General features: G+C 36.9%; 1 long non-coding RNA gene across 2 annotated transcripts in view; it reads right to left on the reverse strand.

The window, feature by feature from the left end:
* Window positions 1-25,565, reverse strand: part of LOC140597710 (uncharacterized) — a 235,507-nt gene that overhangs the window by 54,453 nt on the left and 155,489 nt on the right. Inside the window, exon 1 of one of the 2 annotated variants that reach the window (XR_011999566.1) lies at window positions 724-844. The exons of the other annotated variant lie outside the window; for it this stretch is intronic. This is a non-coding gene — a long non-coding RNA (uncharacterized lncRNA). Of the gene's footprint in view, window positions 1-723; window positions 845-25,565 lie in introns of those variants that run through there. 2 annotated transcript variants of the gene reach the window in all.

Consider the following 25,565-nt stretch of genomic DNA (forward strand, 5'->3'; position numbering starts at 1 on the left):
AAAAGTACATAGGTATGAATAAGTGAATAAGTAATGCATCTCTGATGACACTTATTACACATATTTTCATGTTCCTTTCCTTGTCTAGACTTTAAAATCCTAGAAAGCAGGAACTGCCTTATGTTTTATAGCATTTTTGGTGCCTTGCACCCAACTGCAAGCTGGGTAGTTAAGGAATTTTTCTCAGTGGTTGAATGAACACATACAGAATTATGTAAAACAGAAGAGGGAGTGCTCAGCACTGTGAGACATACATCCAAAGAATAAAAATAGTTCCTGCTCTTGGAATAATTGGAAGAATTAAACTAACATACATGAAAAAGTTTGAAGAAAATGTTAACACCGATTCTGGCCATAAAAATATTCACGGAGACTAAAGATCTGTGATCTCTAGAACTAGCAGAAAGTTTAGAAGAAGAGGTAAAATTTTATTTAGCCCTTTAAGAAGAGATTGACTTTAAATAAGTGAAGGGAATATAAATTCACTATCTGGGTTGGCAGTGCCAAACTGCAAGATAATCGAGGATTAACCAGCATAATGTGATGGAGAGGGCAGGGGGAGCCCAAAGTAGATGGGACAGGGAAGAGAATGGTACTGCGAAAAAAATGTAAGCTCTTCTCTTTGTTGGAGAGGTAGGAAAAGATGACAGAGGGTCAATGAATATATTTCAAGACCATATTACTTTCTGCTGAACATGTGTAGAGAAAATACTTTGTACCTACCAATCACTGGTTTGAACCCAAGTTTCTCCTCATAGTGTCATGGTAGATCTAGTGCAACTGACTTGGCAGGGGCCTCATGATTTTCCCAGTCAAGTGTGCAGATGCTGTGATGAATATGGAAGGCAGTCTGGGAGAAACAGACAGGAACAGATTTATTTTTTAGTAACATTTATTTCCTCTTGGCTCATCAATATTGATAAAACATAACATGAAAAGACAGAAAAGCCTCTCTTCTCACCAAAGAGAAGAGATGGGATGGAATAAAACTGAGCAAAAGTTTGAAAGTATTTAAGTGGAAACTCTTGCAATGCTGCTAAACTCACTTCCTAGAGACAACAGAATGTTTCTGAAATAACTAATAGGAGTAAACCACACATGAATAAAGAAGTCACCAAAAGTTAGTGTTCTTCCCCAAGTACTTCTAATTAAGAAAAAAGCCCATTCAGTAATAATGTAACAAAATCTTAATTGTGCTATTTATGGTGTTTATGAGCATTTGTTCTATTTTGAAGGCTCATCTATGAATTCCATTTTCGCAGTTACTGGAATTTTAAGAGAATATATTCATTCACATGAATATATTTTTCACAGGTTTTTAGTTTGCCATACTCATTGTAGCCAACAAAGAAATTATTGCCTTTCATTTTAACAGTGCTAGCAGTGCCTGGCATATAGTAGATATTCAATATATATTTGTTGAGATCAATTCTGAGGAGATTTATTTGCTTTTCAGCTAAACATGTAATATAAAATGACTAACTTCTAGAAAAACAACTTTTTCCCCCATACTCTCAAATCAAATTTTCCATACTCCCAGAGTTTAAAATTTGTTTTGTTTTCTTTGTTTGCAATAACAATAAGACATAATCATAATTTCTTATTCTGCTCTCTTTTGATTGTAAGTTGCATAAAATGAGAAATCTTGACTATTTTGTTTGCTGCCTGGCATATGATTAATTCTCAACAAATATTTGCTAAATAAATGAACAAATAAAATTGACCTTAACATCCATGTGTGTGAGAGAGAAAAGAAAGAAAGAAATATTCTTAGTAACTTTAATATATGTACACATTTATTTATCTTCCACAACCTAACTGTACTCATAATTTCTTTGAGACCTCTCCTTAGACTATCCTGCTTAGAACTACTCAAATGATGTTTTTTAACTACCAAAAAATGACAGAATTAGGATTTATCTAATTCTAAATGGACTGGACACAATTCATAATCTTTAGGAATTAAATGTATCAACTAATTCCTTTTATTTATTAATTATTGAAAACTTAACTTGATTTCTGAAAATTTCTGAAGGAATTCCAAATTTAAAAAACAAACAAAAATAGCCACAACAAAATAAGCATCAGTCCTGACTTAATACTCTTAATTGGATCAAACTTTTTTTTAAAGATTTATTTATTTATTTATTTATTTATTTATTTATTTATTTATTTATGAGAGACACACAGAGAGAGGCAGAGACATAGGCAGAGAGAGAAGCAGACTCCCTCACAGGGATCCCGATGTGGGACTCGATCCCAGGACCTCAGGATCACGGCCTGAGCTGAAGGCAGGTACTCAACCACTGAGCCGCCCAAGTGCCGTTCAATTGGGTCAAACTTAAATAAGAGAGACTATTCTACTCTATTAGAATACGAAAACCTCTTTCAGGAGCCAAATAAAATGAAAGAGAGAGTGCTTTTCCAGAAGTGTTTCATCCCAATTCTCATAAAACTTGTGTTGGCTATCCATTATTTGCTGCAGTTTGGACACTTTTTAGGCTTTGGAATGATTCCTTCAGCAAAGAGTGTTGCAAAAAGCAGTATGTAAAAAAGATTATTAGAGTTGCTCAAGGGGCATGAAGGGGTGGGGGTGAAGCCATGAAGATCTAAGGAATCCTGCTATGCACCAGGAAGTGAGGGCTAAAAAGAGCTTGGTTTTAAACACAGGGCACACTAATGAGACTGCCCAGGTGACCTTCCAAGCTTCAGAATTCTCATCTGTAAATGGAAAATATGACCTATCTTATGGAATTGTTACAAGAATTAAATGAGGTGATTGAAGTACTCAGTGTAAAGCCTGAGATGCAACAAGCAGTCACCAAAAGGTATCCTGGCAGAAAATACTAGCATTCCACCCCTCTCCTTGGATTTCTATTCACCATTTTAGTGTATTTCACCCAACAACTCCCCTTTAGTGAGCACTTACATTTGCTTTTGGGAGAACCCAGGCAGGGAAAGGTGAAGTGCCTGGAAATTCCCACCCCCATGGCCCTTACCCAAACACTGAAAAGCACTGAAAGGAGTATTTAAGGCTTACTTTTCATTATTACTAACCTACTTCAGGATTAAGCTAAAGCCATCTCTAGCACTTTGCCTTAAAAAAAAAAAATACTCCCTTCCACGTCTTCTTGCTTTTTGCTGTCCTGCTGTCCACTCCTTTAGAGATCTTCCTGAGTGTGCTTCTTTAACAAAACATTTATACATGAATACCCTCTTTAGGGCCAACCCTGGGCTACACAGCCTGAATTGAGATCCGTTGATGTTTATTAGCATGGCATACAAGATACTGAGTAAAAACCCCAGCCTCATTTTCAGATACTTAGCCCCATGACATCCTCTCCATGACTACTGTAACTCAGCCCCAAGGAAGCCTTGGGGCTCCCAAAACACCATGAATGCACATGACTCTCTTTTTTTCTGTTTAGAATATCTTTCTCTGTGAGAAATGCCTAGTCATCCTTCAGGACTCACTTCAAATGTTCCCTTCTCCATGATATGCCCTGAAATCCCAGCAGAAATAATTCCTCCCTCTGTGAGTATCCTTAAATTTTATCTATATCTCTTCTACAAAATACATCATGTTGTATTGGTTGAGTATGTCTGGGAATTTTTGAGACAAGTGACTTCATAGTACTCATTTACTTTTGTATTTCATCCAGTTCCTCTCCAGCCATCCTTCCATTCACCTTCATCCTTGTCACATAACATGTCCAAATGACCAGATGCGGTTTGGAATTCCAAACTTTCAGCAAGCACTTAGAATGGTATTAGAAGCCATGTATCACATCTTACAGAACATTCCTTAGAGGTTCTGGGGTGGCCCTTCAGAGCTGAATACATCACAGATTCTTCAGTGAAAGAAATGAGTATTTACATTAAATAGGATAAATAAAAAATGCATACAGCTTCATATCTATTCAGGTCATGCTTTGCAACTAAGTGAACTCAGGTTTTTTAGAACTTTTTGGATTTCAGATTTAAAATACAAGGTTATAGACCTTTAATAGAAGCTCAATATGTGCTTTTTGAACTGGACCCAAGAAGACATCTTCTCATTGATGTTTCCACTAAATTCCCTTCCCACTTAAAGTTATTTAAAGTAGGTTTTTCTAAAGCTCTGGATACAACTGTTTTTTTTGTTTTGTTTTTGTTTTTGTTTTGTTTTGTTTTGTTTTGTTTTTACCAGAAGCCAAGATGAACTGCCCAAATGACTAGATTTCCTTACTCAATTCCTGGAGAAACAGATTATACTGTTTTGCTGCTTCCCTGAATGTCAGACCTGGGAAATAAGGTCTTTTATGTTGATATATAAAAATTCCAGAGACCTGGAACAGTCAAATACAATAATTTACAAAATCTGAGGCTAGCAAATTGCTTAAACATGTCTTTCCTTTGGTTTGTACTTGGCTAATAATAATCTCACAAAAGAAAACTAAATCCTCTAAAGAGATGGAATCATATTTGATGGCCAGAAGCATTTTAGAGGGCACCTAAAATCCTTTCATTTAATAAATGATGAAACCAAGGCTCAGAGATGTTAACTGACTTTCTCAGGTTCACATGGTAGGTTGGTAGCAACGCTGAAACTAGAATCAAGATCTCTAGAATGAGTCCCCTTTTCTCCGTGTAATCTTACCTCAATAAAATAGGAGTTTTTATGACTCTGATCCTTTAATAAGCCTGCTATTCCAAAGCCACAATTCTCCTATTCCATTCTTTGAAAAACTGCACTGCATGTATGGTACACTTCTCATTCTGCATACCAAGACTGTCATTTGAAAACAGTGATAATAGTAGCTTTCCCTTTACTGAGCCTATAGAGCATGTCAAAGTCTCCTCCTGAGGTTGAATTAAAGGAAGATCTAAATGGAAGAAAATATTACCACAAGCAACGGTGGTTCTAACAGGCATGCATTAAAGGCTTAATAAATTTATTTTAAAAATATTCTTAGTTTTTTCAAATTATAGTGAAATAAAACATCTTAGGCTTATAATCAAATTCTTAATATGATTCCAGCATTCAAGACCCTTACAACCACTATATTGAAATAATGTCAAAGAAATAATGTATTTAAATGTTACACACATTTTAATTTGCTATCTCTGTAGTATCACTTAAATGGGGATTTTAGATTAAATTCTAATCATGAAATTTAAATATGAAAGATCAGTTCAAGGAAATAGCTATTTTAATGTATATACCATAAAGCTTGAACATGATTTTAAATATCATCACCTTATTTAAAGGGCTGCAAGTATTAGGCACCATTAAACTTCAGAAAGAAGTAATATTTTTTTTCAGTTGAGTTTTATCTACAGAAAAAATTAGTTGCAGTGATGGGGAAAGAAAGAACTTTGCATCTCTGTTTCTTATCACATTATAATATCCAGCAAGAGGATTTCCTCCTTCACTGGCCACCCCCTTCCTTCCTATTTTGGGGAAAGTGAAAAGAAAAAGGACAATAGTGCAGTTGTGAGTTCACACCTGCCCAGAGAATGTGAACACACAGGAGATGTGAAATAAAGAAATGAAAATTTTAAAACATCAATTTCCTTCGACCTCAGGTCATTTGAATTACAAACAAAAGAATCTGAAGATGTTCTTCCATCAGTTTCTTCCTTTTAAAAAAGTAATGATTATATTTAGTGAAAACGTGAATGAACCCCTAGAGCAAGTCTAAGTTACTATTGATTGGAGGTAAAATAAACAATTAGCCATCCTAAAGCCATCCTAAAGTTTGATGTCTTGTCATCAAACCACTGACAACAGATTTAGTCCCTCTCATACCTTATAAAGCAGAGCTCCAAATGGATGGAATAAATACCTGAAAGAAAATATTACAAGAATCCAAGAATTAAGGTCTGCCCCACTGAACCTCCTATGGACAAGAGTAATCAGAGCACTAAATCTTTCATAACCATACCAAGTCTCATTTGGGTTTCTTAAGAGAATGGTATAGCTTCATGTTTTCATTTGACTAATGATCAAATTTCCCAACCAATGTAATTAGAACAACTAGGTCACTGAGCACTCTTAATTAATGAGAAATTCAAAGCCAATTTCATATACCACCCAGGTTTAATTTTCCATTTACCCTGTTGCTATTAATTTGAAGGCAGTAAAATCACTCTGAGATGTTTGGACAAAGTAAGATGTTTCTACTTAAATTTTTTTAAAAGATTTTATTTATTTATTCATGAAAGACACACACACACACACACACATACACACACACACACAGAGAGAGAGAGAGAGAGAGAGAGAGAGGTAGAGACACAGGCAGAGGGAGAAGCAGGCTCGATGCCAGGAGCCTGATGCGGGACTCGATCCCCAGACTCTAAGATCACACCCTGAGCCAAAGGCAGACGCCAAACCTCTGAGCCACCCAGGGATCCCTCTACTTAAATTTATCTTTAAATGGCCATTGGTACATAACCAATAGTTGTATCCTCCCCCAAAATGCATACACTTCAAGTACTTCTGTAACCATGTTATGTGAAATTATTTATTCTATTGATTACAAATATAGCCAGTTCAAAGTGAGAAGCACCAACCTGAAGTGTCAAGGAGGCAAAAATAATGTGGAGAAAAGAACAAAGTAAAAAACTGCAAGGGTTTTTGTTTTGTATTTCCCCCTTCAATACCTAGAATAGTGGGCACATACAAGGCATTCTGTAAAATTTACTAAATGAATAACTGCCTTGTTCTTTATCACTCACTCTTGCCATATAGTCCCAAGTATTGCCTTTGAAACTCTAATAGCCTTCTCTATTGCCCGGAGAGGCATCAACCCCACAGTATGGTACCACAGAGCACCCATCTACAAACCACCTCTACTATCACCACAACATGAAACATCTCCTAGCCCAAAGTAGACATTGCACTCAGTATATTAAGCTGGCTTCCATAAAAGTGGCCCCCATTTCAATTCAGATGCTTTTTTATGCCCATGTAAACAATTGAGATTTGATATATAGCAACCTGGATTCAATCAGGAGATAGAACCCACAGAATGGGTTAAACAGAGGAAGATTAATATAAAAAAATAACTTATGATAAAAGAGTGACTATAAAATATAAGGAAACTCTATTTGGTACTCTAGGGATAGGGGAGAAAACCCAAAGAACAAACTTAGAAGCGGGGGGTCCCCTTCCCAAGGCTGGGGTTTAGACCTCATGGAGACTGACACCCCCATTTCCATTTGCCACAGCAGAAAACAGCAGGAGAGCCCATTCCCTATAATATCCCTCCGGAGCCCTTTACTGAGAAAAGTTAATAACATGCTTACCATGAAAGAGAGATGGCTAAGGGAATTGCCTCTATTATCACAGGGCATATATTAAAGAGTAAATTGGGAGCTAAAAGGCAATAAATTAATAATGGCACAGACTGTTACTTCAAAAAATAACATGTGCTTGTTTTTGTGCATGGGTCAACTGACATGTACAAACATAAGTCCCAATAGGACATAAAGCAACCTCTGGAGAACTGCTCCCTGAGTAAGCACCTCCCTAGAGGTTACCTCAAAGTTAACTCTCAAACTGGAGACAGGTCTAAACTTATAACTAAGTCAGGTTTGAAAACATTTCTCCTGAAATATATCCAGACAGGTCCCTATAATAACCAATTGTCCTAAACAGCAATAAGACTTTACCAACAGTATAATGAGTATTGTAATCATTAGAGAAGCAATTCAGTCCCATTCTCCTGATTCTGACATTTATGCAGACCATGAAATTGTCAGAGACATTGTTGGGTTTTTTTTCTTTGTTACCTAAAATTACACAGTATTTCAATAATTTGATTTTGTTCTTCACCAATGAAAGTCTCACACATACCAAACTACTTGCTACATCCATTGCAGTGTAAAAACCAACCCTATTGTTTTGACCCTAGGGTCAAAGGATCCTTTGATTCTCAGACATGTAGAAAGTATATATTCCTCCAACAACAAAAAGCATTATAATCTATTAAGTTAAGAATTGGCAAACTCTCCAGTGACTTTCTATATATCCGAAATTATAATAAGGGAAACAATACAAACATTTTCCCTTCTAGAAATTTCCTTCATCTCCAGATCTTAGAAACAGGTTCCTTAGGAAGTCAGTTTAAACTTTCATGCATAGCCTTTGGCTTTCCTGAAAAATGGCAATCCCTGACAATTGCAAGACTCCTTCAAAACTTTAAGCATAGAAGAGGAAAGAAAGGGGAGTCAATGTTTACTCTTTAAGATAAGCCAACTCTAGACTTTATATATCTATCCATCTTTCCCTAGGAGAAGTAAATAAGAAACTCTTCAGATTACTTTGACTCTGGAATTTTGGGAGGATCCCGAAGGCCAGAGTCATAAAACATTATATATTCTTCTGTGACATGACCTGAGGAAAAAACTCCAATGAAACTTATGGAAATATGAGTGTAAAGTTAAGTTTTTCCTCTAAGAGAAAATATCATCTTGAAATTTTAAAAAATTAGTTAATAAAAAGGAGGTCCCCGTCTTGAATTTTCTTTTTTTTTTTTTTAAAGATTTTATTTATTTATTCATGACAGACACACAGAGAGAGAGAGAGGCAGAGGGAGAAGCAGGCTCCATGCAGGGAGCCTGATGTGGGACTCGATCCTGGGTCTCCAGGATCATACCCGGGACTGAAGGCAGTGCCAAACCGCTGGGCCATCGGGGCTGCCCATGATTTTTCTGAACTAATACTAATTGTAGCAAACTTCCTCAAGTATCCCCTTAGTACGTTTCGAAGTATTTCTTTTTTAAGATTTTATTTATTCATGAGACACAGAGCGAGAGAGAGGCAGAGACACAGGCAGAGGGAGCAGCAGGCTCCATGCAAGGAGCCCGTTGTGGGACTTGATCCAGGGACTCCAGGATCACGCCTGGGCTGAAGGCAGGCGCCAAACCGCTGAGCCACCCACAGATCCCCTCTAAATGTATTTGTTTTAAAATAATTTTCACTTGATTAGCCAGATACCATTGTGGGGGAAGATTTCAATTTCTCTTTAAAAGAGGTTTGATAATTTTTTTTTTTTACTTTTAGAGATTTATTTATTTTTAAAGGAGAGCATGAGAAGGGGGAGGAGCAGAAGGAGAGAGAGAGGAAAAGGATCCTCAAGCAGATTCCTGAGTCAGAACCCCCACATGGGGCTGGGTCTTAGGACCCTAAGATCATGACTTGAGCCAAAACCAAGAGTCAGCCACTTAACCCACTGCACTACCCAGGCGCTCCTGACAAATTGCTTTTTACTGCCTAGGGAAGGTCTGAAAAAACTTGGTAAAAGTTAATAAATCATGCTCTTGGTTTGTAAATTTTTATATTTTCAACTGTTAATTTATTAAACAGTTGTCAGTACCTCCATTTTCTTACAGCCCCAGGAACCCTTCCTTGTGCAAATACCTGCAACAACAATTAATGAAGCACTAGAGGCAAAGAACATATGTTTTGATTAGCTATGTCATATGCGCAGCACAAACTCCAACTAGGTAGCTGGAAAAGAGTATACCACTTAGATCCTGACCTACAGGTGTGTTAATCTCTACTATTCAAACTCCGGGCTCTTTTTAACAAATTGACAAAAAGCAGCTGCCCTTAATGATTTCCAGTTATCTATCACATGATTTAAAACCAGAACCAGTGAGTGTCCATTTCTTGAGAACCAGATAATGGTTAGAACTGTTTAGTTCTACTGGAGGATTAGGCTATACTCAAGTTTAAGAGCTCAAGAGTGTTACAGGTAAAAAATGTTCATTGAGTAACTACATGCTATGTATCTATATGTAAGTGTAACACGATGCTAAATTTGACTTTTCCTATTGTCTCAGAGTTTCTGCAGAATAATCAGTGAATATCACTTAATGGATGACATGTTAATATACCAAGAACTAGTCCTGAAACCCTTGGCTATCACTCACTTTTGAGTATCATCACCAAAAAGGAAAGAGAAAGAGGCCATTTGCCACATCTAAAAGATAAGGAAGGTAGCTTTTGAGAACCACACAGAAAGCTGGAGTTTGGAGTGTACAGTCTAATGACTGTCACCTAGAAAATTCAATAGTCAGGAGGATGGCTGCAGCGTCCACTAAAGATGAGAGAAGAGATGGCTAGGATGGGAATAGGTGTGAGCTACATTTCCAATAGCCAGAAGGTGAATGTGCTTATTTCCTGTGGACCACATATGGGTCTGACAAAAAACACACCTAGAGGAAGGCATTAACAAAATGATTCCAACAAAGAGTCTCATACGATGGATCTCTATAGAGAAGCTTTAACCCTTATCGAGAACAAAGATCTACAAATACAGCAACCTAAAAAAAAAAAAAACTGCACAAGAGAAAGTCAGTATTTGGACACCTGCTCCAATCGAGAGCATTTTAATAGCCAAAAGAAATTTTTGAAGTAACCCAATTATATACATCCTTTTTCCTCCCTTTACCTAAGTCATCCCTTCTCTATTGTCCCCTAGGCCAAAAGGCTACAAGCAGGGAATGAGGGAAGGAGGAAAGTATCAGAAGGGGTAATGAAAAAGATAGATTGCAGTCTTCATCCCACTGCACAGCTTGGAACCTGAGTCAAACCTGACCTGGAGGAGAGTCAAGCCTCACATATATACAAAAGGGATGTATACAACTGTGGTTGTATAAGATTTTGAAACTTTGATATCTGACAAGACTAGACTTTTCAACTCTTGAAAAATGAGATAGTTCTATTTATTAATAGTTGAAAGAGCATGGAAAAGAGAGCCAAAGACACAAGGCCAAATAGGGAAGAAAGTACCAGCTTCATTAACAGCTTGATGAAATCCATTAAATCCCTGAAAGTAATGGTCTAATGGAAGCTGGATGGAAATCATATCTGTCATTGGAATCTCTAAATGAAGTTTCTTATTTCTTCCCCACCTCTCCAGTGAGTCTGTGGGTAAGTCACAACCCAAACGTAATAGTGGATCTTTATTGCTGCAATCTAAGGGTAAACAACATAAAACATGCACATCAACAAAACATGCAGCAACAAAAATAAGAAAGAGACAGCAGGAAAAAACATATTTTTTTTCCCAGTGTCCAGCACTGTGCAGCATGAGTTGTTTGGTCTCTGTGTGGGAAGTATCCCAGTACAAACTGCCATATGGATGAGAAGGATCTGAAGATCTTCTTGCAGGAGAGGTAGGAGTCCTCAGATAAAGGGCAGGGAGTGAAGACAAACTCACAGGACTGGTGGAGCCTGGAGGTCCTGAGAAGCTGGCTCCTATCTCAAGCTCCACAGGAAGTGGAAGGAGTGCCTGCTTGTGGTGTACCTCACCCTTTAATATGGTGACATTTCACCACACTCCCTTAGCAGAAAAACATGGTTCTCTATCAATCTGAAAGTATTTCTTCCTTGTGTAAGGGCAAGGCTGTAGAAGGAAGGGGAAGATGAAAGAAAAGTTTTCTTCTGAGGGGCAGAAACAGCTCCCATAACCTTACTTGATGGTTTTTTGGAAAAAATGCTTCTAAAAATAGACTTGGCTCTTTTGTGAAATGACACTTAAGAACTAGAGTGAATAATTTGCCTGAAATCACCTGATTAATAGCTCTATTCCTTACTTCCCTTTTTGCTCTGAACACTTAATGTTTGCTAATGATGCAATTCCATTACCCAAGGTTCTGACAATTTAAACCTCATCATGTCGTCTTCCGACCTACTCTAAGTCTTAAATAATAAGACACAAATACCTATTTTATGGGCAAAGTTCATAAGAGAAAATAAATGTATTCCAATTCGTGGTAAGACAAACTCAATTGCATTATTTAACACCTGTGTGAAATTCACAATCTGAGTCTGGACCAAAATAACACAAATTAAGTTTCTAACTTCTCAGATTCTTCACTTATATCAATGATAATGACAAAAAGAACACATCTTTACTGAGTGTTTGTCATGAACCAGGCACTGAGCTAAGCACTGTATATACTCCATACTGTCTATATACTTTTTATACCCATAACAATCTAGAATCCATTCTTTTTTCATCTCCTGGTAACAGTTTACCAATTATAAATGACTTATCCAAAAACATACGGCTACAAAGTGGTCCAATCCAGGTCCTTAGGCTTTATACCAAAATGCCTCTCATTAGAATATAGGATATCTGGAGAGTTTTGATTCTTAGATTGCTACTGCTAGAGCCTTAAATTGGTGATATAAAAAGGTATGCATGTCTGTTTCAGTTGTTTTCTTACTCATAATTACCACCTAAATATGACAGGTCATTTTGAGCTATCTTAAAGCCAAGAATAAATTAAAATGACTGTTTAAGCAGCCCTTTATCAGTCTTCCAGGAACCTTTGGTGAATAACATTACTTTAAGCTAGTAGTTTAAAATGTTATTTTATTTATTATACTGAATATTTACTTCTGTGTGGGCAGTACAGTTTTACTGTGTTTTATATTTCCGATAGAAATTTTACTTTAATTAGAAAAATGGAGAAAGGATTTTAGAAGGTGATATTTTGGTGTGTATGTTGTCTTGCTATGTTTTAAATGTTTATATCAAATGGTAACAAAATGTCTTCTACCTTTTGCTGTATAAGTGTATACATCCTGTATTCCCATCAAGATCTGAAGAACAAGAACCTTATACTTCACTTCATGACAGCTAATATAGAGAAATCTTAAAGGGTGTTAAATAAAGAATTGTTGTTTTATCTCATTCATAAGGATTCAGAAGAGGAATAATACGACCCCCAAAAAGGTAACAGTAGATTAGGAATGACTAGAAATGTTTCAGTTGGTATTTCCTATAGCTAAAGTATACATAGTCCAGCTCTACCTCCTGATTTCTTTAAAATCAAACAGCTTTGATGGAACAGAGCATGTCCTAGGGGCATCCTCTGAAGACCTGTTTGGGCCACTGGCACCCTACACTGCCAGTTCTAGAGAGGATTAGCAGAACCAGAGGACCACAAGATACCAAGGAGGGCTGGCCTATGAGTTCACATGCTTCTTCCCTATTCCCTTTCTTTCCTCTCAGCCTCCATTCAGCCTCAGAGAATTCACTGAAAGTCAGAGCTGCACTAAGTGTCATTGGACAAAAAAGCCCCCTGAGTAATTATATCAGAATTAATGCACATCCTTCAGTAGCATAGCCAGGAGTTCATAGTGGCTCTGGTGTCATCCTTAGATGACCTGCACCAATTCCCTTCTCCTTTTCCAAACCTGAGCAAACATAGGACTCTTGAGGCAAAATTAGAGAAGTTTACTTTGGGCGATGTTCCTGGGTCCCTATAATGCCTCTGTCCCCAGATGCTGCAGCAAAACATCAGCAGGGTTGGAGGCTCTGACTGGTTACTTACTGCTCAAGGGAATTTCTAGGGTGCTTTTCCATCTTTACTGGGGAACACACCAGAAATTCTCCTCCTTGGCTCACTTTCTAAGCACCTAAATATGGTTTAGTAAGTACAAGAGCTGAAGCAGTGCATCTGACTCCAATGTCATTCCCCAAGGCACTTTTCCTGTGCATGTCTCGGTGAGTAGGATGAGCTGAGCTGTCAGGTTTGTGTTGATTCTACTGCATGCAGTTCAAGGCACAAGCCTACCTCACAGAGCCCTGGAATCTTCCAGCTGCTCCCAGGCTCTTCCTCTTCCTGGCACATGAATATAAAGGACACAGTCATATAGAAGGCTAAGTCTTGGAGAGGTAAGTAAATGTCAATTGACATTTCAAAGGTGTTTTTACTTGTTTCAGGAAAACATATCATTTGCTCATTAAACACCCATCTACAATCAGTTCTGATGCAGAATAGACCTTGATCCTCCTCTCACAGATTTGCTTGAGAGTTTTAAACCCTCCTAATGTCAGGCTGGCTCACATTTGACTGGCAAAGTTTTTAGCTGAGTATTCAGCTGCAATCACCACTTCATTTGATCATTTAAATAGAAGAATGACTTTTTTTCTCTAGACTCCTTTAATCTTTTCCTTATTAACAAAAAAGGCCTTAGGTCAGGCGTTGGCAGGGATATGAAGTGAATTACTGATCTCTTTGGAGAAAAGCTCTGTATAAACATAAGGTATTACTGCATCTGACCCTTCTAAAACCAAGCTTTCTGCCCTTTACAAAACTTTCACCTCCTTTAGGGCTTTATGAATAATTGAAAACACCATGTTTGTGTCTTCCTAAGTACTTCCGACATAGTCTTACAAGATAGTATAGTAGAGTGGAGACAGATTGCCTGGCTCATATCCCAACTCTGGTAATTTCAAGGTTTCTTAACCTTTCTGTGCTTCAGTCTCCTTACCTGTAAAATGGTCATTTAATAGTGCTTGTCTAATAAAAATTTGTTGTGCAGAATGAGTTAGTATATGTAAAGCATTAGAACAGTCACTGGCACAAGTTTGGATTCTATAATGTTAGCTATGATTTCCCAGAACAATCTGTCTAAAACTGAGACAGAGCAGGGACTGGACTCAGGTCCCCTCAGCCCTAATTGCTAAATGCAGCATTCCAGAATGACCAAGTCTATGCCAGGAATGTGGAGGGAAGATGTTTACTGAAAGAAAGATACTTCCTACAAAGACTGGCAAAAATCAGACCAGTCTGTGCCAAGATGCACCCTGATCTTTCACCAATTTATAACACTAAAAATCATGCCTGGGGTGGAAATCTAACATACTAATTAGATATGCAACACATGAAGCATAACCTTTAAATGCATAGGTACCAATAAACCCCCACCTCTTCATGCTTTGACCTCACCCTTTTCCCACCTAAGTTTACTTTTCTTTTTAAAGAGATTTTATTTATTTATTTATGAGAGACACACAGAGAAAGGCAGAGACATAGGCAGAGAGAGAAGCAGGCTCCTTGCAGGGAGCCTGATGTGGGACTCCATCCCAGACCCCAGGATCATGACCTGAGCCAAAGGCAGATGCTCAACCATTGAGCCACCCAGGTATCCCTCCCAACTAAATTTCTTTAAAAAACTCTTCCTGACCTCTCCTCAGGGAGTCTGAGGATTCTCTCCTTTGTGCTGCCTCCATTGTGCTCAAGCATAAGTCCTAATAAAGCCTTGCCTAGAACTCTGAGTTGGCCTTTTACCAATTTCTATTGTTTAAAGAGCCCAAAAGCCCAGTTCAGCATCAAAATGATCTATCTTAAAAATCCAAAGTGAGGCTAAACTCTGAATTTTTACTCTCTTGGGAGTTATTCATCATCAGGATGTGTCAGCCTCAGTAATCAGCTCCACGTGTGTCACCTTGAGAAAACGGTTTTTTCTTGAGTTTTGGTTTCCTAGTCTGTAAAATGGAGACAATAGGGATGCTTATTTCATAAGGTTGTGCCTAGCAAATGAAGCAAAGAATGGGAACCTGTGTGGTGAAATTCTGAGACCTGTCACCTTGCCCAAGGCCAGAAGACTAAGGTCTGACAAGTGAAGTCAGGTAATATAGACCAAAAAGGGGTTGTTCTTTGCAAGGCCACAGTATTAATGATCAGGTGAACAAGCTCTAGCTTTGGATTTCCAAAAGGCTGGCATAGAAATGATTGGGAAATCAAAGTCAGTATAGGTCAGCAAGGAACAGAATACAGAAGAACAACTTATTGGAGCAAATAGGAGAATATTCCCAATATTTTTTTGTCCTCAAACAAGGCCCTTCTCATATACAATACTCCCTCATATTTCCAATTATGTTACACAAATATGTGACAGGATGAATAGTTGAATGCTGTCTTAAGAAGAGCTAGGTTCTCTAGTGAAGAAAGAAAGGAGACTGAAACATTAGGGCTTCCGCAGGAAAAAGGGCAAAGGCCACAGTGTAAGATTTCTAGATGACTGGCACCATCCTCCCTTGCCCTATTTGAATCCTCAACCACTCCTCCCTCTAAGGGGAACACATTCCAGAGCTGGCCAAAGGGCCCTACCTAATTTGAGCGTTGGACACAGGAATTTGTCAAACTGGTCTAGTATCTACTAACAGAATTCTGCTAACAGGCATTATTCAGGATTCAAATGTTAAGTTCGAAGGAGGGGCCTGCCCTGTCCTGGTCAGGACCATTTCTGGCAGAAGTATTCTTGGCCAGTGCATCTCAGTCTTACTTTCCACCTATCTCACCTAGGGATCTTGTTAAAATACAGATTCCTACTCAGTAGGTCTTCACGAGGCCTGAGAGTGAGTACTTCTAGGGAATGTTGCTATTGTAGCTCCAAAGATCAGATTCTGTGGAACAAGGGCCTAGTTCTCTGGGTAAGTTCCTCAGATAGAAAGAGTTTTGACAGTGAGTGACCTCAATATGAGAGCTTTTGTAAGAGCTATAAGCTCATTTGTTGTCTTGTTAGATCTCTTTGGAACTCTCTAAAGGCTGAAACAGTTTGCTCAGTTTCAGTCTCTAGGGAGGGGACAAATCATTCTCATTCTTTCAAAAAGTTGTGTATGGAAAAGTAAAGTATTAGACTTCCCTGCAGCTCTTTCTGAGACCCCTGTCCACTAAAATCTTAAAAAAAAAAAAAAAAAGACCAAAGAGCTCTTTAGGGTATGTTGTCCACACATGTTTTCAATGATTAATTGAAGACACCATATTTATGTCTTCCTAAATTCTTCTTACACAGTATTAGAAGGTAGTATAGTAGAGTGGAGACAGATTGTCTGGGCTCCTTGTGGAATCCTGTCACTGTTTCTACAGGTTGGAAATGTTAGATCAACCCTAGTGGTCAAATCAACCACTGGGCTGGAGCCAGAATACCCAGCTGTCACATAATGGGTTTGACAATAATCTCTAAGGACTCATTATGCTCTGAGGAGACATGACTTTAGTTTCTGGTTTCTCCCATCAAAGTATGAGGCATTTTTGTTTTAGTTACTGTTTGTTTTAATCAGAGTTAATGCACACTGCTCAGAAAAAAGAAGGAAAGCAATACAACCTGCCCATCCTTTAGTGGAAGAGATGGTACCTCTTCTTGCTGACACCTAGTTATGATAACAAATTAAAATATGGCATGCAGTTAACCAAGGAGGGAAAAATATCTCCTGCAAAGTCAGCTTTAAAAAATTCTGCACAGAGTCATATGAATTCATTCATTTTCTGTGGTGTAGACAAAATTAACTTTTCTTTTTACCTTGAACACTAGTGTATAATCAGTTTGAACAACAAAAAAAGATATCTAAGTATACTCAACAGCTTATCTTCACCTCCTTCAAGTCTTCACCCCCCCTTTTTTGCCCAGTAATAACCATTATCTTCTAATAGAATACATAATTTAGGTGTTTCTTATGTTTATAGTTTATTAACAATCAATGTGCTAGAGTGGACCTCCACCCCACAGGGGCAGGGATCTTTTTTTTCATTGTTTACTGAAAACCTTAGAGTTGTATTTGGCATATAAGATGCATTAAAAACAAAACAAAACAAAAAACTAAAACACCTAAAATTTTCTAAATCCAAGCCCCAGAAAGTAAGTCGGATATGAAGAGAAAGGAGAGACACATTTGTGCATATAGATTAAATATATATAATATGCATTGGACCTGCTGGGTGATTAAAAGGCTTCAGAGTTTTACAATAAGCTTTACTCTAAGTAGTCATATTAACTAATGTCAATTGTTTCATTGAAAAGATATAATTCAAACAGAAAGAAATGGCAATATTTGCAGTAAAGCAGATTACTATAACTAATTTAATGATAGAGCAGCAGGGTTAGATGAGGGAAAACCTTTAATTTCTTCCATATTAACTACAGACATCTACCTTATTCTGTTGTCAGTATTTTTCCATCTCTGAAGACAACAGAATTTTGATAGCCTTCCCAATACTGACAAAGAAAAGCCTAGTACTATCAAGGACTCTCACCGTGCACAAAGAGGCAATGGTGGAGGTAAAAGTGGACAGTGTAAAAGTGTAAGCAATGGAAGAAGCTCATGTCACCTGCACACAATAACTGAGCAGGACCATCACTGTCTCTGTTGGCTTCTCCAATCAATGAAATTTAGGTACACAGCATTCATGTCCTAGGCTTGTTTCAATTTCCTACTATAAAGTCCTTCATTCAATCATCTTTTGTATACTAGTGCCTTATGAAAGTTCTCTTTCATGCAGAATGTATCAGTTTAGGTAGCTGGAGAAATGTTCTTTTTATTACTGCATTCATCTCCCGGAAATCCATTTAATAATAACTATAATAATATCTTGAATTTAAACAGTGCCGTTACCACTACTTTCTCATCAGTCAGTAGCTATTTCCTCAATAGTTTTCCTCTCAATGCTTACATATAAAACAAAAAGAAGTAGAGGACAGAATTATAAATATTACTTTATAGGATAATTTAGTCAAATATGGCGATGCCCAGAACAAATTACTGCAGACCATTTTGTGATTTATAGTTTTTGGGCCAAACTGCTCTATAAAATCCAAGCTCAATAAAAGCCAGAAGGCCTTTGATAAGGGATCATCTGCTACAACCACATACCATCAAGAGAATGCAGGGATACACATTTTCCATGTGACACCATGGCATAGAGGAAAGAGCATTAACGTTAGAGTCAGAAAAACCAAGAGTGAAACTGAAATTTTTGCTCTATCCTGACTGACTGTGACCTTGATTAGGTTTTTTAACTTCTTTAAAAGTTAGTTTCCTCTGTAGAAAATTGAAGTGCACATTAAATTAGATAATATAAACATACAGTAGACAGTAAAAAGCAGTTGGCATTTTTACTATTCTCTAAATCTCAAAGGTAACAACTCTAAAGCTTCTATGGTGTGTTCCTGTTAAGAAAAATGGTTATTACCATCATTAAACACACATTTATTGAGTATTTAGTGTATGATAGTTTTCACAAGAATAGAATATATGTTCAGATAGGTTATCTTATTACCTTATCTTATAGATAAGAATATAGAAAATCACAACCTTTCAGTGACCTATCTGTAAGCTTCTAGAGGTTTCTCACCACAGTTGGAATAAAATCCTGACCACTTGCTCTGGCTCACCAAGCCCAAGAGCTGGCCCTTCCTCCCTCTGTGACTCTGTACTGCCATATCCTTACCTTAGGTTCCCAAACTCAATAAGTTTGTTCTCTCTGTGTAGATTCCCTACTAAGGGCTTCTCACCCCTTACTTCAACCCCCATTTTTGCAAGTCTATCTCTTTGTCATTCAGATCTTAGAATAAATTCCATTTTCTAAGAGGCCTTAACAGCCAATGGATAGTAGCCACTGGGTCATTCTCTGTGATATTACCTGATGTTAATTTTCTTCAGTTCTTACTCTCTGATTATTGTTCTTATTCAGTTATGCATGTTTGCTCTTCCCCCACCCCTGTCACACACACACACACATACACACACACACACACACACACACACACACACACACGGACACTCCAATGTCAGCCCCAGGATGCTGTCAAGGAAACTTAACAGCTGTATTCACTTCTGTATCCCCAGTTTTTAGAACATTTCCTGGCACGTATTTGTTGTTCATAAATATTATTGACTGACTGCATGAATATATGAACAAGTAACCTTAACCTCTTTGATATTGAGAGGCTTTCCTTGTGTTCAAGCAAAACTCAAATTTAGTCACTTTCTCCAGTTTACTTGTCTATAGGCACAGAGAACAAACAATGCAACTCATATATAGAATATCCATTATTTGCTACAGCATAGTAACTAACTCACTGCTTAGATTTGGGAATGCAAGCACTGAAAGGATTACTTCACATACACATATCCACCTCATTCTTCTCTTTTTGACTGTTACTTATCATATATTAGCTTCTCTTCCAGTCTTGGTTTATGCAGAGAGTATTTTTTATTTCCCACCACCCCACCATGGACCTCACCATTCAGCTTCCTCCATGTGCCACTATGAACCTTTGAAGTCTGCACCAGGAGGACACCCAGCACTGACAATGACCAAGCACTGACACCCAACACTGACAATGACCAAGCACACCCAGCACTGACAATGACCATATCATTGTAGGCTCTTTTTGCCGCTCCTGAACTTCCCAGTTCTGGATAAGCAATGTCTATGCCCAGCTGGTAATGTCTCTGTAATGCTTCCTTATGAGATAAGAATATCTATTCTACTGGGTTATAATGGGGATTAAATGAAGTAATGCATGCAAGGTGCCTGGGAACACTTAAAAATTGTGCCTAGTTCTGCATATGTGTTGTAAAGAAATAAATGGATTAATCAAGAAAGAGAAAAATAAGGGTGCCTGCACAGCTTAGTTGGCTAAGTGTCTGCCTTTAGCTCAGTTCATGATCCCAGGGTTTTGGGATCGAGCCCTGCATCCAGCTCCCTGCACAGCAGGGAATCTGCCTCACTCTCTCCCTCTTCCCACTAGTGCATATGCTCCCTCTTTGTCAAGTAATAAATAAATAAAATCTTTATTAAAAAAAGAAAGAAAGAGAAAAGTGTCAGAAACTTCTCAAAGTTCCAAGAAGCAAAAACAGTTCTCTGGTAGACACAAATTTTCCCTGCCTAGGGTGCTTTAATAAATAATTAACCTTATAGCTATTTACTTATAGCTAAGAGAAGAATCCTGTCATATAGCAATAAATTATTGCTCTAATATAAGGAACAAAATAGAATAAGGTTTGTATTTCTTAAAGGTATATATTTTAGATTTTTTTCCAAAACAATTCAAACAACTTGCAAAGAGACTGTCTTAAGTAAATCTCCATACACCATGGGCCCTTCAGAGCACACTGTCAATGCAGCTAAGCAGTGGAAGCCCCAAAACAGATAAGGTAGCAAAGAGGGTAAGATTGGGACAGTGACATATATGGGCAATGAGATTCCCTTCAAAGGAGTAGCACAGTTGCCCAAAGTTAGAGAGCTTTTGTTTTAATTATAAATATTATCAGTTCTAAATCAATTAAAATTATGACAGGATAGAGAACTATTTTCAGTGTACAAAATTAAGAGCATCCAGGAGAGAGACAAATGGAAAGTAATTCAGAAACAACTCTCTTTGAATTTGTTTCCAAGTGTTCTTATGAGAGAAGTTTAAGATAGGTCAAAAGTTCAGCCAAAAAAAAAAAAAAAAAAAAAGACCAGAGATAAGTGGACATACCAGTAATATCTCTGAAAAAATTGTCTAAATATTTTTTTCTTAATTTGGTTCAGTTAATCCTTATTTAGTCCCTTCTATATATAATACCATTACTGCTTCTCCATTATGTACCTTGTGATTCCCAAGCCATCACTCAGTTGAAACATTCACAAATTTTTTTAAGCTTTCAATTTTGGCTTAATAGTTTTCTCTCGTTGATTTTAGATCTGAACTTCAATATTTAGATAAAAAATGAAACCTGAAAATTCAACCAACCTTGCCAAAGGTAATGTTCTTTCTTATCCTTTTCTTTTTCTAAAGTGGTAATTTTTTTCTGTTGGTTCAATAATTCTATGATATTCTCACAAAACTCTATTATGATAGATTATTATCACTATTATGATATATGCACACAGTGTACTTTTAAAATTCATTTCAACTTAAACAGAAAATGAAAGGATAACAATGAGGACTTATTATTCACATTGGAGACCACTTCACAAAAGGATTCATCATAGGTTTCCATTAAACATAGTGCTTCTTTCACGAAGTTATATTATTCAATTTACAAAATTGAATTTTCATGAATGTGAAAATTACCCAAAGTGCAGTAAACCATAATCTTTGGAAATCACTACATTTCATGATAGATCAAATGAAATAAGCCCCACAAATTTTCTATTGAATTTTAGTTTGAGGGGTTTTGTTTGTTAAGGAAATTCAAGAGTTCATAGCTTCATTTAAGCATCATAAGATGCTCTTAATAGGTAATGCTGAGGAGGTAGGTCAAGGTAGTGTAACCCCCCCTCCGCCCCCCCAATGAGACATGGTGGGGGAAGAATTAACATGAGGAAGGGAAAGAAAAGGAATAAACTCCTGGATACTGCCAAGGTTCAATACTCCATGAATATTCTCATGTTTATCCATGATTAGAACTTTTTGAGTAAAGATTGCTAGCCACCCACATTAAAGGGTAACTGAATAGAGACCCTAAAAATAGAAACCTCTGGAGGGATCTCTTAACTCTCCTTGAAGCCATCTACTTGCCTTTCATGGTACCAAATAAGATCTTCCCCTCCTCTCTCCAGAGAGGAGTTGCTTAAACTCTAGAGCAAGACTCTCTGTACATCTTCTGAGGGGAGGACAAGCAGATGTGCCAACCACTCTATATAAGATCTAAGATTCATAATTTTGGGGTTCCTCTTCTGTAGTGCATGTACACGGATCAGGTCTTAATTACAATGTTGTGTGGAGAAGTGGAGACTGGGGAACTGGCACTAAATGCTCTATGAGAAGTAATTTGTATATTTTCTGATCCAGAAAACTTGTGTTTCCTGTCAGGATAAATAAACAAATATAGACATTTTAAAAATTACAGATAAAAAGAATCTGTGGATAAAGAAATGTAATTAAGTTGAGGGCAAAGGGAAGAACCCTTTTATATAGATCAGAATTTTGCCATTTTGGCACTAACTTTTGAACAAGCTAATTCTCTGTTGTTGGAAACCATCCTATGCATTGTAGTATGTTTACTAGCACCCCTGGCCTCTATCTGCCAGATGTCAATAGCTTCCCTCCTGTCGAGACAATCAAAGATATCTCCAGACATTGCCAAATGCCTCTTGGAGTGCAAAATCACCCCTGGTTAAGAACCACTGATATAGACATATTACATGTCACCAACTATGGCCTCAAATTCAAAGTAGGCTTCAAACATGGCCTAGTAAGTGGCCATAGCACAATCGCCTTTCTCCTTTTGTTTAGCAAACATTACCCTGGTATTAGTTTAGGCCATTAAATTAAAGTTACTCTATTCCAAAGTGATACTTTAGGGGATTATCCTATTTAGAATGGTAGCTTTCCTAGGATAAATTATGGAATACATTATGTGATTTACAAAAGAGAATGGTCCAATTAGCTAGACAGTAATAATCCAATTAAAAAAAACACACTAATATATAAAGTTTTTTGCCATCTACAGAATTTCAAGGTTGGAAGAGATATAACTACTCATCACTTCTGACCATACTTTTATCTTTTTTAAGTTTTTACCTAATTTTTACTTAATTCTGGTTAGTTAACATACAGTATAATATTAGCTTCAGGTGTACAATATAGTGATTTCGTACAATAGCCAGTGCCATCACAAGTGTTCTCCTTAATCCTCTCACCTATTTAATCCATCCCCCACCCATTTCCCCACTTGTAAGCATCAGTTTGCTCCCTATATGTAACAGTATCTTTCTTGGTTTGCTTCTCTCTCTCTCTCTCTCTCTCTCTCTCTCTCTCTCCCTCTCTTTTTTCCCCTTTGCTCATTTGTTTTATTTCTTAAATTTCACATTGGAGTGAAATCATATTGTATTTGTCTCTCTCTGATTTATTTCACTTAGCATAATACTCTTCACCTCCATCCATGTCATTGCAAATGACAAGCTTTCATTCTTTTCTATGGCTGAGTAATAGATATGTATATATACATATACATATAGTATGTAATTATTATTATTATATAATTGCAATATATATTAGATATAATAGGTAATTAAATATAATATGTATATGCCCTACATATAATATGCAATTGAGGCCATAGTAATATACCTATGTATATGTGTTATAGATATATAGATATATATATATATATATCTCACATCTTCTTTATCCATTCCTCACTTGATGAACACTTAGGCTGTTTTCCATAATTTGGCTATTGTAGATAATGGTGCTATAAACATCAGGTGCATGTATCCCTTCAGATTAGTATTCTTTTTTTTAATAAATTTATTTTTTATTGGTGTTCCAGATTAGTATTCTTGTATTCTTTTGGGTACTTAGTAGTGCAATTGCTGGATCATAGGGCAGTTCTATTTTTAACTTTTTGAAGAATCTTCATACTGTTTTCCATAGTGGCTGTACCAGTTTGCATTCCCACCAACAGTGCAAGAGGGTTCCTCTTTCTCCACATCCTTGCCAACACCTGTTGTTTCTTGTGTTATTGATTTTAGCCATTCTAACGTTGTACTTTTGATTTACATTTTTCTGATGCTGAGTGATGTTGAGCATCTTTTCACATGTCTTTTGGTCATATGTGACCATACTTTTAATGCTTTAATATTCTTCACAATATCCCTGGTGAGTTATGGTCCACGCAGTGCTTGAACATCTCCACTGACCATTGCTTCCTAGATAATTTGGAATTTTAGAATGTACTTCCTTAAATTGAGAAAAAATTATCTCCTTTTAGCTTCAATCACTGATGCTATGGGTCATTCAAACAAATCAAAATACCTTCCCACATGAAAGAATATAACATATTTGTATTCAATATCATATTTCTCCAATATCTACCACTTTGGGATTAAATACCTATAATTCCTCCAGCCATCTTTTGTGTAGCAGTATTTTAAGTCCTTCCAACTTCTTGACCCTTCTCTGAAATATTTACAGTTTGTTCAAGTACCTTTTATAATCTGGTTTCCAAACTGAATGCCATACTCCAAGTGTGATGAACATTATACCAAAAGAGCAGAAAACATGTCCCCTTTCTAGATAGCACATTTATTTTAATGTAGTCTAAGATAGTTGTGTTTGGCAATAAAGCAAACAGAAAAAAAAATGATAGAGGGACTTCTCATAGTCAGTGATATAATTTTGATGAATAATAAAGAAAATAGAGATTCTGTTATGTTTCTGTCTTCTCTAAAAAGGAAAATTATCTCTTGAAAGAAAATTTTTAAAGCAAGAATAACTTAATCTCTTAAGTCATATTGAACTTACTCCCATTTTCAACTAGAAAATGTCCCCTTCATATTTGTGCTGCCAAATCCCCTACTAGCAGTATTTGGATCCAAGTTTATAATCTTACAGTTAGTTTCATATCAGTGAATCTTTGTAATAATATTTTCTAGATTTTTATTTAACATTAACGTTGAACTCCCAAGTCTATAGATATAAACTCTGCACTTTTCATGCTTTTAGAAAAATGCAACATTTTGCTTGTTCCTCTTTTCTATCATCTCATACTGCTGTTTACATTTACATACATACTCAACCTCTTCCATAGCCGTCTTCTATGATATTTTTTCTACAAAACTGAACCGTTCAAGTGGGGGTGATTTTACCATCAATGGACTTGATCAAACATAGGCTCGATATCAGTTACTAAGAATTCTCTTTCAGAAAATAATTCATTTTGATATAAAATACAAAGACAAATATGTATTTTCTTTATTATTAAAAAAGTATACCATTGATGTCAAGCAACACATCAATTCTTTATTGGTTTGTTCTATTGCCAATATAACACATTAATGTCTCTTCTGATGTTCTCATTTTTTCTGAGGTTCAATTTCTGAACTCTAGTCAATGTTATATTTGACTCAAGATGTTTTGGGAGATGTAAATAAGATCAACACTGAGCCTGAAGCACTGCTCAAAATAAGGAAGAAGTTGTCTAAGAAACTAAACAGGAGGGCAGCCCTGGTGGCCCAACGGTTTAGCACTGCCTTCTGTCCAGGCCGTGATC

The sequence above is a fragment of the Vulpes vulpes genome, chromosome 1 (genome assembly GCF_048418805.1).
Source record: "Vulpes vulpes isolate BD-2025 chromosome 1, VulVul3, whole genome shotgun sequence".
Lineage (NCBI taxonomy): Eukaryota > Metazoa > Chordata > Mammalia > Carnivora > Canidae > Vulpes > Vulpes vulpes.